At 40.6% G+C, this 18277-nt stretch overlaps 1 pseudogene; it reads left to right on the top strand.

Annotated features, from left to right (window-relative positions):
* The first annotated feature begins 7234 nt into the window (after positions 1-7234).
* Positions 7235-13554, top strand: LOC122747765 (annotated as a pseudogene).
* The last annotated feature ends 4723 nt before the right edge of the window (positions 13555-18277 follow it).

Genomic DNA, 18277 nt, shown 5'->3' with positions numbered 1-18277 from the left:
AGGCTTAGAGGGAACTAAGGATTGGAGATGAGGAGGAAAAACATTGCAGTTATGACATTGCAGGGCAAGACCAGGAGGGCCCTGAGCTGGGCACTGTAGGGGACTCAACAATGACTCCAAGGTTTCCTACCTCTAATTCTATTAATGGTGATGCCAGTAATAGAAACAGAGAAATCAGGAAGACAGACATGTTTCACATGAATGGGAGAAAGAGAAAGATGATGAATTCAGGTTTGGACTTGTAGTGTTTGAGGTGCTTGCTCACTGGACATATAGGAGTTGTCCTGTAGTGATAAGGAAAAGGTAGTAGAGGACTGTATTAGAGGTACAGATTTAGGAGCCATTTAGACAGAGGGCTAGATAGTGGCTAGTGAATAGAGTGCTGGGCCTGTTGTCAGGAAGACTCATTTTCCTGAGTTCAAATCTGGCCTCAGACACTTACTAGCTGTGTGACCCTGGGCAAGTCACTTAACCCTGTTTGCCTCAGTTCTACATCTCTAAAATGAGCAGGAGAAGGAAATGGCAAGCCACTCTACTATCTCTGCCAAGGAGACCCCAAATGGGGTCACAAAGAGTCAGACACTACACAACAACAACAACAAAGATAGAGATACTATTTGAAATTATGAGGGTGCAGAAAAACATAAAGGCAGAGAATGTAGAAATAAATTAATTTTTACAAGTTTATTAATTACATGCTATATGCCAAGGGTTGTGCCAAGCACTAGGTATACAAATAGAAAAGTGCCTACTCTTAAGTAGGTCATTTAATTGGGAGAGACAACCTATATAGGAAGGTTCAGCTACAGGGGATTTAGAAGGGCCTTGTAGGCCTAAACTTATTGATGCAGGTCTGATGGCAAAAGCCAGGAGTTTAGACATTTGACAAAGTTCGAGAGACATAATTTCTGGGTAATTAGTTATTTTATTACTAATGCTAGCATTTTAATAAAAGGTGTCTGGCACTCTGGAATGCCAAAGACAATCATGGCTGCAGGCTCATAACTTATATGCCCTTGGAAGAGGGGTATTCCCTAGTGTGACAATCAACTCTGATTGGTTAACAATGAGGGAATGAATATTACAGTGACAGGTTGAACCTATTCTAATGAACCTTGATTATGTCATTTATTTCTAAGTTACCTCCAGGCTTGGGCAATATATTTAAAGAATTTATCCCCTACCCAAGCCTGAGCAGAAGGGAGTTTCACCTTGGATTATCTTAGTTAGGTGAAATAGCAATACTCAGAATGAGGAGAATGTTAATCCTATCTTCCATCAGCCCAGTTCTTGAGAGATTGGACAAGGAAAAAAACTTTTATTATTTTAATAATTGGCTATTAATATGAGAGAAAAATAATCGTTGCTCTCAGAGTCCTTATGGTACAGTGGCACATCAGTTGGCATTGACTGGTGGACTGAAGTGGGTAGTGGCAAGTCAGATGGTAAGATCCAATTTCACCAGAAAGATTATAAATGGTGATTCTCTACTCATTTAAATGGCCAAGTCCTCATAGTAAATCAGGTAGGGTTACTGTGGCTTAGTCTTTCACCATTGACAAGCAGAAAAAGGTCTGAGGGTTAAAATGGAGCAGGGACTCTGAGTTCCCTCCTACAGGGATAGAGATGTAGGGTCACGGGCCAGCCAGAAATGGGGAAGAAGATTTTTCAGGAAAAGTCAAACTTCCTGCAGTGCTTCCTCCTGCTGGGTCACCAGATGGAATCTCAACAAAGCAGATCATTAGGCTGCCATTGGGCAGAGGGAAGGCACCCTGTGTACTTCCTGCTGGGTCTGAAAGATGACATCCGGGGCAGGAGGACAGACAGAATTTTGAAGGATGCCTACATTAGGGAGCAAGAGAAGGAAAGAGATCCATATAAATAAAAGAATAAAAGAAATGGACAGAGAGGTAAGAAGTAATCCAAGGGAGGATAGAATCAATGACTACTGACATTCAACCAATAGTTCCAGCTTGCTGGGTAGAATCATGGTAGGGTAAAAAGAGGAGTAGATTTAGAGGTGGAAGTCTCAGGTTTGAAATCTGGCTCTGTGACTTGAGTACCTCTGTGGCTTTTGGGCAAATCCCTTTCTCTCATTGGGTTTTAGCTTCTTTCTCATCTGGGAAAGGAAGGGGTTGGATTAGATGATCTCTTCCAGACCTAAATATTGAGATCCTCTAAACTGGATAGTATTAAAGAAAGCCTGAGTTACTTTGAGATTATAGTCATTCATTCATTCATTCATTCATGGGGCAGCTAGGTGGTACAGTGGATAAAGCATCGGCCCTGGATTCAGGAGTACCTTAGTTCAAATCCGACCTCAGACACTTGACACTTACTCACTATGTGACCCTGGGCAAGTCACTTAACCCCCATTGCCTGCCAAAAAAAAAAACAAACAAAAAAACCAAAACAAAAAAAAAACATCATTCATTCATTCAGGATCAATTAAATATCCTTGCCATCCCCAGCAACATATTAGGTATTGTGAAAGACAAATTCTTTCAGCTCTGTTTCTGAAGGCCTTTATAATCCAGTTAGGGAAGAAAGGAAGTTGAGAAGTGGTTCCAGTTTGGAGGGAATGGTGATAAATTCAATTTCAGAAACTTCAGGTGACAATGAAACATTTAAATGAAAAAGATGGAGTCATGTGACTAAGAAAAAGGGTAAAAAGGCAGGCTAGAGAAGGGTAGATTTTTGGAGTCCCTTCAGGGGTTAATGGAAACTCTGCTTTCCCAGGTCAACTGGGCAGCCCTCCGTTGACTCTTCCCCAACTGGGAGGGGAAGGTTTACCGATTCCCTTTCAAATCTCTTGTCACAGTACGATTTGACTCATTTTATTCTTTCCTTTGTTGAAGGGACTATAAAAGCAATGCCTGAAACAAATGTAATTCTTCAGACAGCAGGTTTGGTCACCCTTTTAGAATACTTAATTTACCAAACTGCTCCCCTTTATGAGGGCCATCTTCTAATCAGGGAAATGAGCCACTGCTATTTATGAAAGCAGGGTTGGTTGTTTGGTTTTGTTTGTTTTGTTTTGTTTTGAGGGAGGTTTTCTGCTCGAATCCTCTCTATTTTTTTCTAGGTCCACTGAGCACAGTTTCTTTTCATCCCAATATGATGGTAGATGGAATGAAAGGGAATTTCTTTTAATTCAATAGTGAAACATTTTGGTTTGAAGTGCTTCAAAATGTGAACTAATTAATAAATACAACTCTCTTACAAAGGCAGTAAGTCGCACCATCCCCATTTTTTACAGCTGAGGAGGCTGCAGTTAAAATAGTTTGCCCTAGGCTGCACACCTAGTCTGTGGTAGAATGGAGATTAGAACTCAGAAGCACTAACCCTATTGATATCAGGAGGCCATGTTCCCTCTCCAGGGAGCAATCTGCTTTTATAAGGTTTCGTAAACTAACAATGACTTTCTACAATGACTGAAAAGAGCCCTTGGCACTGGCTGTGCAATTAGCAATGTTCTTGTCACAAACTGTGACTGACCTGCTGAAGAGTTTTACAGGAACAGAGATTCACTGTAGGGCCTCTGGACCATTACCATCACTCAAGACTATTCACCAGGGGCAAACAGTTGACGAGTTGACGATTACCACAACTGCAAGGACTGTGTTTCAGGAAGTTTTTTGGTCTGTTGTTTATACTGAAAAAGTAGAATTCAGAGAGATGATCAAAATTCTTTTGTGAATCCTCACAGTCTCCAGAACTGGGCATCAAATATGAATATCCCCATTTCATATATATTGAAGTGAGGTACAGAAAAGAAAACTTGCTTGATTTTTCAATGGTTACATTGTTTAAATGATTTCCAAAATTATCCTCAACTATTTCCTTTCTGTATATCAATTGCAGGGAAGCAGTATGTCCTAGTAGAGGGAGGAACAGCTGTAATCAGAAAAACCCTTGTACAAATCCTGAGTAGACTAAAAATCTATGTGACCTTGGACAAGTCACTTAAACTCTGAGTACTTCAATCTCTTTGTTATAGAAGCATTATGGATCTAGAACCATGGAAGGAGTTTCCATAGCTTAAAGCTCCCCAGGGTGAAAAAACAAAACATAGGTCCAGATTTTTAAAAAAATAATTTCAACCTTTTGCTATTGTTCTGCCTTTTTATGAATATCTGCCAGATAGCTCTTTCACAACACTGGACCAAGCAAAACAAAACAAAACAAAACAAAACAGAAAAGAATAACAAAACTTAAATTGAAAATTAATTTGAGAACAATATTATTTCTGTAGCAATTTTAATAGCTAGGGTAACTGTTATGGCTCCCTCTAAGTACAAATGTTATGCCTTAACCAAATAAATTGGTTCGGTTGTTTTGTTGTTGTTGTTGTTGTCATCATTGTTGTTTTGTTTTCAGTTGGATTTTGTTTTTTGTTTTTTTTGATGTAAGAGTGAATTATGTGATAAGGCAAAGGTTACAGCCTAAATATTGGCCACAATCACAAAGCTTAGTTAAGTCAAACACATACAAATAAGTGAAAGTGTAAATCTTGAAGACAGGTTTATATACATATGAAAATGGCATTGAAACTGAATTGTAACAACTTTAAAAAATAAATCCCCCATTGCCATTTTACCTCATCCAGATAATATTTTACATGAAAAATATCCATCCATCCATCCATCTATCATCAATCTATCTATCTATCTTTCTAATAAATATTTTCAGACTAGGAGGTAGCATGAAAGGAGAAAGAAATGTCATAAACTAGTGGTACTTCATAAAAAAGTACAGGGAAAATTTAGTTAACCAGAATACTGCCAACACTGGAGCAAACAGTCATATGATACTTTGTGAGAGAAGCTGAGTTTGTGTTGAGATAGCAATAATACTAGGCAAGTCAGTATTTGAATTTATAACATCCTATTTAAATAGATATTTTCCTTAGCTCACGGAGAAATGGCATATATAGTGGAATGATTAAAGACATAAACTGGTTTTGAATTGACATGAACACAGTTTTCTCTTGCTCAAGAAATGCCCTACTTCCAAATTGGCTCCATCATTGAAGAAATCTGTTACTAACCTGACATGCCCAAAATGCCTTGGCTGCCTCTTTGCTTAAAACATTTCTATCTCTGTGAGTGTGTCACAGGCCAGGAGAATGGTTGGAAAAGGGCAGCTTACTATAAACACTGCTGAGGCTCACATGTAAGAGAAATATCAAGAACAGGGCATGGGTCTTTTCAGGATCTTTATTGTTGTCCTCTATCCTAAAGTACAATGCTAATGAATAGCACAGCAGTGACCAGGCACAGTAATCATGCTTATTGAAGACCTTTGGAGAAGTTGACCTATAAAGCACAGTAAGTGTATTTCAATTCAGACCTTCTAAGTCTAGGTTTTCTTTTCTCCTGTTTTTCAGACTGGTTCCTTTTAAAGAATGATGCATTCCTTGTGTGACAACTTTTGATATTTGGGGTAAATCCCCCCCCAATAAATATATTCTGTTCACTAAACTCATTATTTTCAATTATTACAACTAGATTTGAACCCATCCCATGTCTTCCCATTTGAGAAAATATTTATCCACTCTGTTTTCCTTATCAAAGGCTTTGGACGGTGAACATACTCAGCAAAAGAGGCTGCTAGAAACATCTTTCCAAGTCCTGGGACACATGAAAGGGTGCTAAGCCAAAACTCTTCTCCCAGTGATGAACTGGCCTGTATTCTTGAAGTTTCTGATGTGATCAAAGGTATTCATGAGAATGTTTCACCTCTGATTTTTCAAGTTGCAGGATAATTTCAGATGAAAAAAGTTATGACTAATAAAAAAAATGAATGTGACAGATAGCCTGGTTATTTGACATTGCTTCTTGAGGCATGATAGGATAATAACACCTAAAGGCTACTGGGTATCGTTGAAATATCTCCAAAGCCAGTTTATGACATGATCCTAAAACCTTACCAAAGAAGTGAAGTTTCCCACTCAGTCTTTCTTAAACACATTTGGGAGGGCCTAAAATAATTCTTTAGGTATATTTCCCTGCAGTAGGTGATTTTTTGCTGCATGTACACGTCATGATGGAACTCTCATGAAGAACTTCATGAAGATGTCTCTAGTTGGAGAACATGGAGAAAGCCAACCAAGGAGAGGTCAGCATGGTATAATGGGACAGAACTGGAAGTCAGTGATCTTAAGTTCTAGCACCTGGCCTGGCTACTATCTGTGTAACCTTTGACCAGTCCCTTGATAGGAGCATAGGCTCTCACAGGTGGAAATGGCTTTAGTGTTCATCTAATCCAACCATGCTCATTTTCTAGATGAGGGAGCTGAGGTCTGGATAGCTGAAGAGTCTTGTTCAAACTCACACAGATATACTACCTTAAGACTTCAGAGGGGTAGCAATCAAATGGAAAAGCCAGCATTTAAACCCTGATTTAAATGGGGTCACCAAGAGTCAGACACGACTGAAATGACTGAACAACAAATTTCTGATGTCAAATACAATGCTCACCATACAGCCTCCTCTACTGCCCTTGCTGGAATGCTGTTTTCTTAACTGTAAAATGAGAAGGGTTAGCCTAGAGAAGCCAAGACAACTCATTTAAGTCCTTGCTCTCTCTCTCTCTCTCTCTCTCTCTCTCTCTCTCTCTCTCTCTCTCTCTCTCTCTCTCTCTCTCTCTGTGTGTGTGTATGCCAGGAGATGGGGATTAATAGTCAAAAGCTTAAGGAGTTGACATTCCCTCAAGGAGCTTACATTCCAATGGGGGAGAGAATATGCAAACAACTATGTACAAACAAAGTATTTACAGGATCAATCTGAAATAATAAACAGAGGGAAGACACTAGCATTAAGGGAACCAACAGAGACTTCTTTTTTAAAAAAAAATTTTATTGCATTTATGTAACATAATTTGTTTTACTTCTTGGCTACTGTGAATGCTTTTCTTTTTTGTTTGTTTGGTTTTTGGTGTTTTTTGTCGGGGTAATGAGGGTTAAGTGACTTGCCCAGGGTCACACAGCTAGTAAGTGTCAAGTGTCTGAGGCCATATTTGAACTCAGGTCCTCCTGAATCCAGGGCTGGTGCTCTATCCACTATGCCACCTAGCTGCCCCTCCAACAAAGACTTCTTACAGAAAGTCAAATTTTAGTTGAGACTTGAAGAAAGCCAGGACATGGAGATTGAGAGAGAGAGAGAGAGAGTGCTTTAGGCATCCGAGACAGCCAGTGAAAAAAGAGGAGATGGAGTGTCTTGTGTGAGGAACAATGAGGAGCCTGGTGTTTACTGGAACATGGAACACACAGTGTGGGAACAAGGTATAAGAATATTGGAAAGGTCTTTTTCCTGTACGAAGACAGCCAGTGGCCTAGATTCCATTAAATTCCAAAAGGATTTATGAAGTACTTCCTGAGTTTGGGCATCATCTTAGGTGCTAGGAAGACAAAGACAAAAATAGAAGGGAAAAAACCCCAACTCCCAAGCAGGTAGGATCTGGTTCCAGCTCACTAGGGTACACTACTATTCCAAGTGCTATTGGTTTGGTCAGCGGGTGTCCTGGACTATCTCCACTGGGGCTGAGGGGAGATGGAAGTCATGTTAGAGCCACTAGTTTGACTGGTTGGGTGTTTGCCACTTCCTGATTTCCCCCCTGGGCTTTCTTCTCATCCTCTCAAGGTTCCTACATTCCACTGAACATTGAATTGTTGGGAATCTATTTTTTCATCTGCAAAACAAGGGGAGGCAGAACAATGGAGTGGAAGTTCAAGCATCTGAGTCTGTATCTTGCTTGGTACCTGTATGACCTTGGACAAGTCATTTCCCTCCCAGGCACCTCAATTTCTTCATCTTTAAAATGAAGGTTGTTGGACTAGTTGGTCTGCAAGGATCCTTCCCACTCAGATTCTATGATTTAAGAGCTGCTTTGATAGTTCCTTTGGGGTATCTACTGTGCATCTGAAGCGTCTGCTCAGGGACTCAGTGAATAGCTGAAAATCTATTCTCAGCCAGGGAAAAGAATTATTACCTTAGCATCCATCTACTGAACAGAGCTGAAATCCCAACCTGCATTAGGAAACACTGTGCCAAACACTCCATCATTCTCAGCTGCACTGAGATGAAGGCAGTAACAGGTTTCTCAGGCTCCACGGGGCTCCAATCAGACAGGTCCCCATAGAACTGGAGATGGGGTACCTTTCTCTCTCCACTTCCTTTTCTTTTGAAAGCCCAGGTGGCCAATGGCTTTCTCTTTTTCTTCCTCCTTGTCTCACTCTTCTCCTTGTTTATAACTGCAACCAGTAATAACTAGTCCTCCCTGATGAATGAATAAGTGAATGAAAAAGCATTTAGTAAGTGCTTACTATGTACCAAGCACTGTGTATAGAGGGAGATAGAAAGGCGAAATAGTTCCTAGCTTACATTCTAAGAAGAGGCGACAAATGCAGACAGGAGGGTTCAGCTGCAGGGCATGGGGAAAGGTCCATTGGTCCTTAGGGTACAATGACAAGACAGATGGTAATGCATCATCTTTAGTGTCGTTTCTCTTGATAAAGTCATATCTGTTTCTCACTTTGAACCAGTTGACAGCAGCAAGGACTTAGAGGTAAAGACTTTCTTTTCCTGGGCCTTCAGTGGCTGAGGCTGCTGAAGAGGTGGGATCTGTAATACCTACAGAAGCAATTACTGGGTCAGGTATGTATATAAGTTTACAGGACTTTTTCTTCAGGATGTCCGAAGTAGGGGTCAGGCTAGAGGCAGGACTGGTGACTTTGGTTCAACAATGTGCTAGTAAATATTTAATATCTGACTCAAAAAAAGTGCTACAATACACTTTTAAGTTTAACCTGCATTATTAAAATAGTTTTCTCCATCACTTTCACAAGTCTAGACAATCAACAACATAACAAATCAAGACCTGATTAGCCAATTTCTGAGGTATAAATGCTCATGCTGAAAACCTAACAGTCTACTTACAAGCTGTAAGGAGCTGGCTCCAGCTCACAGTTATCTGGGGCTACTGCTATTTTCACTGCTCTTGGATGTGAGGTCTTGGGCTATCTCTACCAAGGCTGAGGGGAAGTAGGAGTCATGTTAGGAGCCTTGGTTTGGCCTACTGGTCACATGTCTCTTCCTGATTGTCCTCATGGGCTTTCTCCTCACCCTAAGGAATACTTGTTCTCCCATATTCCCCTTCCAACACCGTTGTTTCTTTTCAGGATCTCTCTTGGCTCAGTACCAACAACTGAGCCAGTGGCCAGAAGCTGTGAAAGGCAGCAGCTGCCCTATCATGAATGAGCCTAGGTGTGCCAGCAGATAACTCATCCACTAGGGGCGCTGTGGCCCAAGAAGAAAATAGCGTGATTTCCCTATTCTTGCCCAGGAATAGCTGCCCAGAAATAATACGGTCAGTCTGATCTAGGCTGGTAGTAGCTGCCTTGTGGCTGGACAATTTACCTAGTCTAGCCCTGTGGCATATATCAATCCATTCAGATGAGATCTTTTTTTTTTTTTTGCTGGGCAATGGGGGTTAAGTGACTTGCCCAGGGTCACACAGCTAGTAAGTGTCAAGTGTCTGAGGCCGGATTTGAACTCAAGTACTCCTGAATCCAGGGCCAGTGCTTTATCCACTGCGCCACCTAGCCACCCCCCAGATGAGATCTTCTAATAACATTTGTTGCAATGGCATAGGACTAGAAGTCAGCCCAGCTGAGTAGTTGAGGGACTTGTTCATCACTGATACCAAACCCTAGAGCTGACTTAAGAGGAAGAAAAGCCAGGCCCTGCAGTTCCAGAGTTGTGACTTACCTTGATCATGTGTGTTCCACTCCCATTGTATGTTTAATTCCTTCCCACTTCTCCTCTCACAGACTCTTGGATATTAGTAAGAGAACATACCCTTGATTTCTGTGGGAGGGATGCTTTGTAACTTCTGTTCTTGCCTTTTGAGTGAATGCTTTGACTAAAAGACAGGTTACTAGTTAATTGTCAGGGCGAGTCATGTTGTTTGGGGCTGACCTTCCTTCCTTGCTTACCTCCTTCCCTCCCTCCCTCCCTCCCTTCCCTTCCCTTCCCTTCCCTTCCCTTCCCTTCCCTTCCCTTCCCTTCCCTTCCCTTCCCTTCCCTTCCCCTCCCTTCCCTTCCCTTCCCTTCCCTTCCCTTCCCTTCCCTTCCCTTCCCTTCCCTTCCCTTCCCTTCCCTTCCCTTCCCTTCCCTTCCCTTCCCTTCCCTTCCCTTCCCTTCCCTTCCCTTCCCTTCCCTTCCCTTCCCTTCCCTTCCCTTCCCTTCCCTTCCCTTCTCCTCCCTCCCTCCCTTCCTCCCTCCCTCCCTTCCTTCCTCCTTTCCTAGTTTTAAAATCTCTTTAATGTCTGGCTTGAGAAAAGTCATCTGGATTTTCCTATCTGTCTCTGTATTTAATCTGTTTCAATATGTTGTTTTGGATGAGGCATACAAAGAAACTCTGGATTCACAAAGTTATGTACTCGAAAGAGGGAGGAGTATTTTAATAGGTAAATAATATCTTAATATTATGAAAAGCAGTTTTGATCCTGTAGACTGCCTAAAAACAACTTGGAGACTCCCAGGGGTCCATGGACTATATATCTGAGATCCTCTTCAGTAGGAAGTAGTAAGTTCTTCATCATTGTAGGGTTTTAAGTAAAACTTGGATAACCACTTTTGTGGGACATTGTAAACAGGACTTTTGTTCAGGTTCAGAATGGAGTAGAACCTTAATTTCTTTCTCTATAAATGGAATTTCTTTCTCTGTATAAATGGAATCTCATCTATGCTGCCTGGATCGTAACATTTTTGTGAGGACCAAATGAGATAATTTATGTAAAATTTTTTGTAACTGTAAAGCAGCTTATATATATATACATATATATATATACATATGTATATATACATATATATGTATATGTGTATATGTGTTATTATTATAATGGAAGAAGAAGCTAAGCCCAAGAGCTAAGAGATAAAAGGAGCCAAGGCACACTTGAATAACATCAGGTGAGACAGACCCAGTTCAGAGATGTCTTTGCTCTGGATCAATTTGGCAAATGACAATTAGAAATAATCACCTTGGGGCGGCTAGGTGGTGCAGTGGATAAAACACCGGCCCTGGATTCAGGAGTACCTGAGTTCAAATCCAGCCTCAGACACTTGACACTTACTAGCTGTGTGACCCTGGGCAAGTCACTTAACCCCCATTGCCCTGCAAAAAAACAAAAACAAAAACAAAAACAAAGAAATAATCACCTTACCCAGAATAGTGGCATCCAGAGTTTATGAGTTAACTGTAATTGCTTTCTCAAAGGTTATCAGTCATTTTAAAAATGCTAAACCTAATGGACTTTTCTCAGTCCTCTTCATCTTTGACCTCTATGCAGCTTGGGATCACCTCCTCCTCCTAGATATTCTCTCCTTTGGCTTCCATGATGCTATTCTTTCTTGGTTCTCACCCTATGTATCTCTCAACTTCTTTCTGGGATTATTATACATCTCCTGACTTATAAGTTCCTAAACTGAGTGTTCTCTAATGCTTTGTTCTGGGTACTTCTCTCTATGTATAAACTCTTATTTAGTGATTTCATTTGCTTCTAGGAGTTCAATAGTCATCTTTATATGGATGACTCAAAAACCTTTATACCTAGGTTAAATCTCTTCTGATACTACATCTGGTTATCTCAGCAACTCAAACTCAATATATCCAGAATAGAACTCACCATCTTCCTCCCAACACATATTACTCCTCTACATTTCCCTTCTATCTATCTATCTTTCTATCTCCCTATCCATGTTACTGAGATTTGAAATGTTGAAGTCAACCTTGACTTTTTTCTCCCTTTCAGTATGTATGTACATACTGTATGTACAATCAGTTACAAAGACCTGTTGATTCCACCTTTGTAACACTCTCATATTTGTCCCTTTGTAATTATATACATATACATCATCTTTCAAAGTGTCCCAGGACCCAGTCTCCAGTTTGGTGAGTTATGACCAGAATCACTATTTCACAAAGGGTACCAACCATATTTCACTCCCAGTTCCCCTCTATATTTTGTCTTCCTTTATTAGAATTTATGCTCCTTGAGAATAATCAGTCTTGTTTTATATCATCTGTATCCTCAGTGATATTTATTATCTATCAGCCATGAATGTATGTATGTATGTATGTATGTTGTACATATCTTTCTCTTTATCTATCTATATCTATCATCCATGTATGTATGTTTAAGTATCTTTCTATCTCTATCATCCATCTATCTATCCATCTATAATCTATCTATCTATCTATCTATCTATCTATCTATCTATGTGTTCAGGTTTGACATACCTTTCCCTAGGCTATCATAAAAGGTCTTCCTCCTTCTCCTATCTAATCCATTTTCCACACTTGACTATCAAAATAAATTTCTTTAGACACAAGTTTGACCAAAACACTGTCCTTATTGAAAACCTTCAATGCCTCAAACGCCATCTAAGAGCCTTCACATTCTGCCTCAATCCTGTCTTTCCAGCCTCATTTCACATTCTCTGTTCCAACCAGACTAGCTTGCTAGCTGATCCCTGAATTCAATATTCCATCACTGACCCCTGTTCTTTCTCACAGGCTGCCCCCTTGTATGATACTCTCTTGTCACCCCAACCTCTTAGCATGCTTAACTCTCTTCAAGATTCAGCTCAGTTTGCTTCTACTTCTAAGGAACACCAAATAGTGGATGATACTGGTGCTGCAGGAGTTGCTGGAGGCCCAGGGGGCCCTGGAGTCAGAGGCTTCAGGGGCTTCAGCAGTGGCTTCGGCAGTGGGGGCCAAGGTTGAGGTCGAGGTCAGGGCTGCCGTTGAGGCTGGGGCCTGAGGAGGAAAGGCCGAGGATAAGGAGTGGGTTCCTGTCACCAAGCTTGGCCGCCTCATCAAGGACATGAAGATCAAGTCTTTGGAGGAGATCTATCTTTCTTCCCTTCCTATTAAGGAATCTGAGATCATCGATTTCTTCCTGGGATCTTCACTGAAGGAGGAGGTTCTGAAGATCATGCTGATCAGAAACAAACTAGAGCTGGACAACATACCAGGTTCAAGGCTTTTGTGGCCATTGGCAACTACAATGGCCATGTTGGCTTGGGTATCAAGTGCTCCAAGGACGTAGCCACAGCTATTCGTGGTGCTATCATTCTGGTCAAGCTGTCCATCATTCCTGTGAGATGTGGCTACTGGGGGAATAAGATTGGCAAGACTCACACAGTGCCCTGCAAGGTCACTGGGTGCTGTGGATCGGTTTTGATGGGCCTGATCACTGCCCCTCAAGGTACTGGCATTGTCGCAGTTCCTGTGCCTAAGAAGCTCCTGATGATGGCTGGAATTGATGACAGCTACACTTCTGCAAGGGGCTATACTGCCACTCTGGGCAACTTTGATAAAGCTACCTTCAATGCCATCTCCAAAACATACAGCTACCTAACCCCAGACCTGTGGAACGAGACTGTGTTTACTAAATCTCCCTATCAGGAATTCATCGACAATCTTGTGAAGACTCACAGTCAGGTGTCTGTCCAGAGGACCCAGGCAGCTGCTATGGCAACCACATAAGATGGTTTTTTTTTTAATAAACAATGAATAAAGTGAACTCTGCCTGCTTTAAAAAAAAAAGATTCAACTCGATTGCAAAGATTTTCCTGATCTGTTACAGAGCTCTCTTATAATTGGCATTCTCCCTTGCCTCACATGATTTTTTATTTTCCTATCTGTGTACATGTTATATGATCTAATAGACTATAAGCTCTTTGAGGGCAGAGACTGTTTTGGTTTTATCTATGTTTTTCCTAGCATCTAGCACAGGGTCTTGCATACAGTCAGAGTTCGCAAGTGTTGGCTGAATTTCATTGTATCCAGCATACACTTTCCCTCCTCTTAGGGTGTTCTGGCTCTTTCCTGACCCCTGCTCATAAAGCTCACTTTGCCAGCACAGTAACATTTGTGTGCAGTCTATCACCACATTAAATTAAAATGCATGGTTTTATTCCCTAGGTCTGTTTGATTATAGGAATGAATGGCGAAATTTTATGGAACAATTTTTTTTACAGACTTATAAATGGATAGTTAAGTGGACACTATGCAAGATAAATTTATCAACTTGCTCAAAGTACTTCAGAATTTCACAGCCGCAGAAGACAGGCAGGATTGTGGCTAGTCTTTTCATAGAAATAATAAAAATAGTAATAGCTTGAGTTTACATAGTGCTTTAAGGTTGAAAAGCCCTTTACATATGGTATCTCATTGGATGCTCACTGAGTGCTCACAATATCATAACAGCTGCTAAGGATACAGGGTTAGATAATTCCAGAAAAATAGGATGTCTAAAAGCAATTCCCCTACTGAACAAAGACATCAGGGGAAAAGAAAGCCAATAAAAATGCCAGTGCTGCCACTGGAAGAACTCAAACAGAGATATAGCAACTGGTTATCAGCCAAAATATTTTACAGCAAATGTGACTGGGGTAATGGGGGCTGGAAATTACCTTCTCAAAGGAGAAGTGCAGCCGTTTGATAGTCCGTCCCATACTTTTGCTTTCATATTCTTCTGGGAGCAGGGAAACATTGGATGGAGGGAATACCTATTCCAATAAAATAACAGATTCATCAAAGGGTCAAAGGCAATCTAAAGTCAACACCTTAGTCATAAGGTCCAGCAAGAAGAGGAGCACAGCTTATATATCTTTGTATATAGCACAGCACTGAGAATAGTGTCCTCCACATAACATCCTTTCTCCAAATTTGGTGTAGTAGAAAAAAAGCTCTGGGAATGGAGTCTGAAAAGACCTGGGTTTAAATTCTAGCTATGCCACTCAGTGGCTATATGGCCTTGGGCAAGTTGTCTCTCTGGACTTCAGTTTCTTCATCTATAAATCAAAGGGTTGGATGGGATTGTCTCTAAGGTTATAGCCATCTCTGACAGCCTATGAGTGTCCTCTTTTGAAAGGCAGAGTGGTGTAGTGAAAGGATTAATGGCCTTGGAGTCAGGAGTCATGTGACCATGGGCAGGTCATTTAACCACTCTGAGCCTCAGTTTCCTCATCTGTAAAATAGGAATTATTGTACTACCTATATAATTTTACTACCTATAGGCAATACTTATTATATATTGCTGTTGCGAGGAAGGCATTTCTCGTTCTAGACCTATGATTTCATTGGTGGGAAGAAACTCTTGGTATGGACATCCCTTTACCTATTCAGGTCTATCACCTTTCTGTACCTTATAGTCTTAGAGAGTTCTCTATGGTAGTGAGATATTACATAATTTGCTTATGACTAGACTAAAAATATGGATCAGAGCCATTATTTTAATTCCATTTCTTCCTTAATCCAAGGCTGTTAGGTAAAAGAATGAAATGCTAGTTTGCATTAGGAATGTCCTGTTTCATGCCATCACCGAATATCAGATTTGGAAGGGCCCACAGAGATCATCTAGTTCAAACTTTTAAAATGTTTGTGCCATATTTGGGGAACTAGAGCACATTGTAAAGTCACATTTCTGCCCTTATTGACTTTCTCCTCAACAGAACATTTTTGTCAATTTGTTGGGTCAGATTTAGCCCAGTAAGTCCATTTTTTTTTCTAGAACAATGCCAGTTGCAGAGTTTTTGGAAGCCTCTAAGGCATGGTGGATGCTCAGGGAAGGTAATGTGATCAAAATGGCTTGGAATAAATACTTTTCTTTTGGGGGGTGGTGCAGCTTGGAAGGACTACAGCTGTCAAATCAGACAAACTTCACCTGTACAATTTTAGATCCATCATGCCCATAAAATGGAAAGATAAAGTTACACTCTGGGAGGTGCTGAGACATGGAAAATCGAACTGACCCCAGGGCCATGTTAATGAAAGCACAGGCTTTCTGAGCTGGACTTATCAACGGAAAGGAATTGAGACTCCTCAAGTATGCTTGGTACAAGATCAAACTCAATGAGCATTTATTTCCCACATGGTTGAGAAGCACTTCAAGGACCCATTGGAAGCACCACCTGAATTTGCAGGCACAGACTCAAATCTATGTTAAGTCATGAGGATACTGTCCTTTGATCAAAGGAGCTATAAGTGCTTCAGGATTTCAGACCAGTCTGAACCCTGGAGCCATTATGAAGCATGGCAAAAATGAAAAGTGGAATTAGGAGGGTTTGGAGAGAACGAGAAATTAATTGCAGGATCATGTCCTGCATGAGAGCATTGTCTTGGGAAGCAGTTGGTGTTTGCCATCAGTGTTCTCCAGAACCAAGACTATGCAATTGTTAGAGTTAGCACATCCAAACTAGCATTTTTGTCTTAAGGGAGAAAGAACAGTGTACTTTAATATAGACAGACAGTCTGGAGCAGGAAGACCTGGTTTCACATCCCTCCTCTGACAAATACTCACTATGTTACCATGGAAAAGCCACTCGACTTTCAGTGCTACCTAGACAGCTCTCAAAGATTCTACATTGTAGAAGAGTTGATCTCTATGGGTAGAAAGAATTTTCTCACCTGGAGTCCCCTACATCAGTAACATTCCAAGTCCAGACAAAAAACAAAAACAAAATGGCTGGTTTTGTATGTAAACACCCTATACGTATGGCACATAATGTGTTCCAAGTGTCATAGAATTTTGATTAATAAACATGAGGCTGCAAGTTACATAGAATTTTTTTTGTCTTTGTGTAATTCATGTTAAGCCTCAGGCTAGAAATTTCTCTGTGGTACAAAGAAGCAGGCAAGAGGAATTGTGACATTTTCAAGAAAGTCACGTTGTATGTTTAGCCCTGATTTCTTGTGCTCGGTTTCCTTTGGAGACTCTATGAATGGGTCTTGTGAGTGGCTGAAATGCAGAGTGGTGAGAGAAGGAAGGTTGTTGTGGGGTGTGCTGACGGAATGCGGGCAGCACAGTTACTGTGCTGGCTGGTGATGAGTGACATTCTGCACGGGAATCCTGCACCAGATGTATTTGCACAGAGGGGATGTGTTTATCCCAAATGAGTAATGCATTCTGAAGTCTCTAGGAGAGGAGATATACTGAGTAAGGAACTCTTTCTCCCTGCATGGGCCCTTTCCCCAAATTGGTTTTAAAGAGGTGCTTGTAGCAATTATATATTTCATTAGACGAGGTGCTAAGTACAGTAAGTGTGTGGCACCTGATGGAGTGGTTGTTATTGTAATTGCTCCCATTTAATAGAAGAGCTAATTATGCCCCAAGTAGCCAAGAAACAAGGTCCCCAAATAATTGGCTTTAAAAACACACATACAAAATGGTTTTCTATGTTGGTGCATTTATTAGGTGCTTAGTCCCTTCACAGTTGTAATCTATGGAAAATGACTCTTCCTATTGCTTTTTAATAACAAATCTTCAAGTAACTGAATTTCTCTTCCTCCACATTTTTTCCCACGACAATTCATAAATCATAGCATCCTACAGCTCAAAGATTTTGGATGTGATTTGTCCTCTGAGCTTCCCTCTACCTCTAAAAGTCTGTGATTCTGGAACTTTAGAAGTGACTTATGGGGCAGCTAGGTGGCGCAGTGGATAAAGCACCGGCCCTGGATTCAAGAGGACCTGAGTTCAAATCCGGCCTCAGACACTTGACACTAGCTGTGTGACCCTGGGCACTCATTGACCCACCAAAAAAAAAAAGAAGAAGAAGAAGAAGAAGAAAAAGAAGAAGAAAAAAGAAGTGACTTATACCAAACTTAATCTGGAGCATGGATCCCTTTTCAACAGCCTCTACTTGAATACCTCCAGTGATGAGGAACTCACTACCTCATGAGGCAACCTATTTTTAGAACAACTCAATTTTAGAAGGTTTTTAGATTGAGTTGAAATGAATTTTCCTTTAACTTCTATTATTCTAATTCTTCCCTCTGTCTCCAAAAATCTAATTAGCTTTTTACATTACAACCCTACAAATAAAGATCGTGATCAAATTCCCTACCCCACCCCACAATTTTTTCTTTTTCAGTGTAAAGATTTCTAGTTCCCCTAACTATTCTTCATATGACATGGTTTCAAGTTTCCTCACCAATCTAGTTATTCTCTGGATAAGATCTAGCTTGCCAATTTCTTTCTTATAATGTGACATCCAGAACTGAAGATAGAACAGTTTGATTAGGGCAGAATGCAGTGTGACTATCACCTCCTTGGACTGGATATTATATAAAACTAATATAGCCAGTTCTCAGTTACAAACACAGTCAAAGACAATATTCTCGTTCTCTCTGGCTATTATACTCTAGATCAATTAACTTACATGCCATTAAATGCTCCAATCTTTTTCATAATAATTCTTATCTA

The sequence above is a fragment of the Dromiciops gliroides genome, chromosome 3, assembly GCF_019393635.1.
Source record: "Dromiciops gliroides isolate mDroGli1 chromosome 3, mDroGli1.pri, whole genome shotgun sequence".
Lineage (NCBI taxonomy): Eukaryota > Metazoa > Chordata > Mammalia > Microbiotheria > Microbiotheriidae > Dromiciops > Dromiciops gliroides.
Note: the sequence above shows the minus strand (reverse complement) of the source record. Positions and strands in the feature narration are given on the sequence as shown.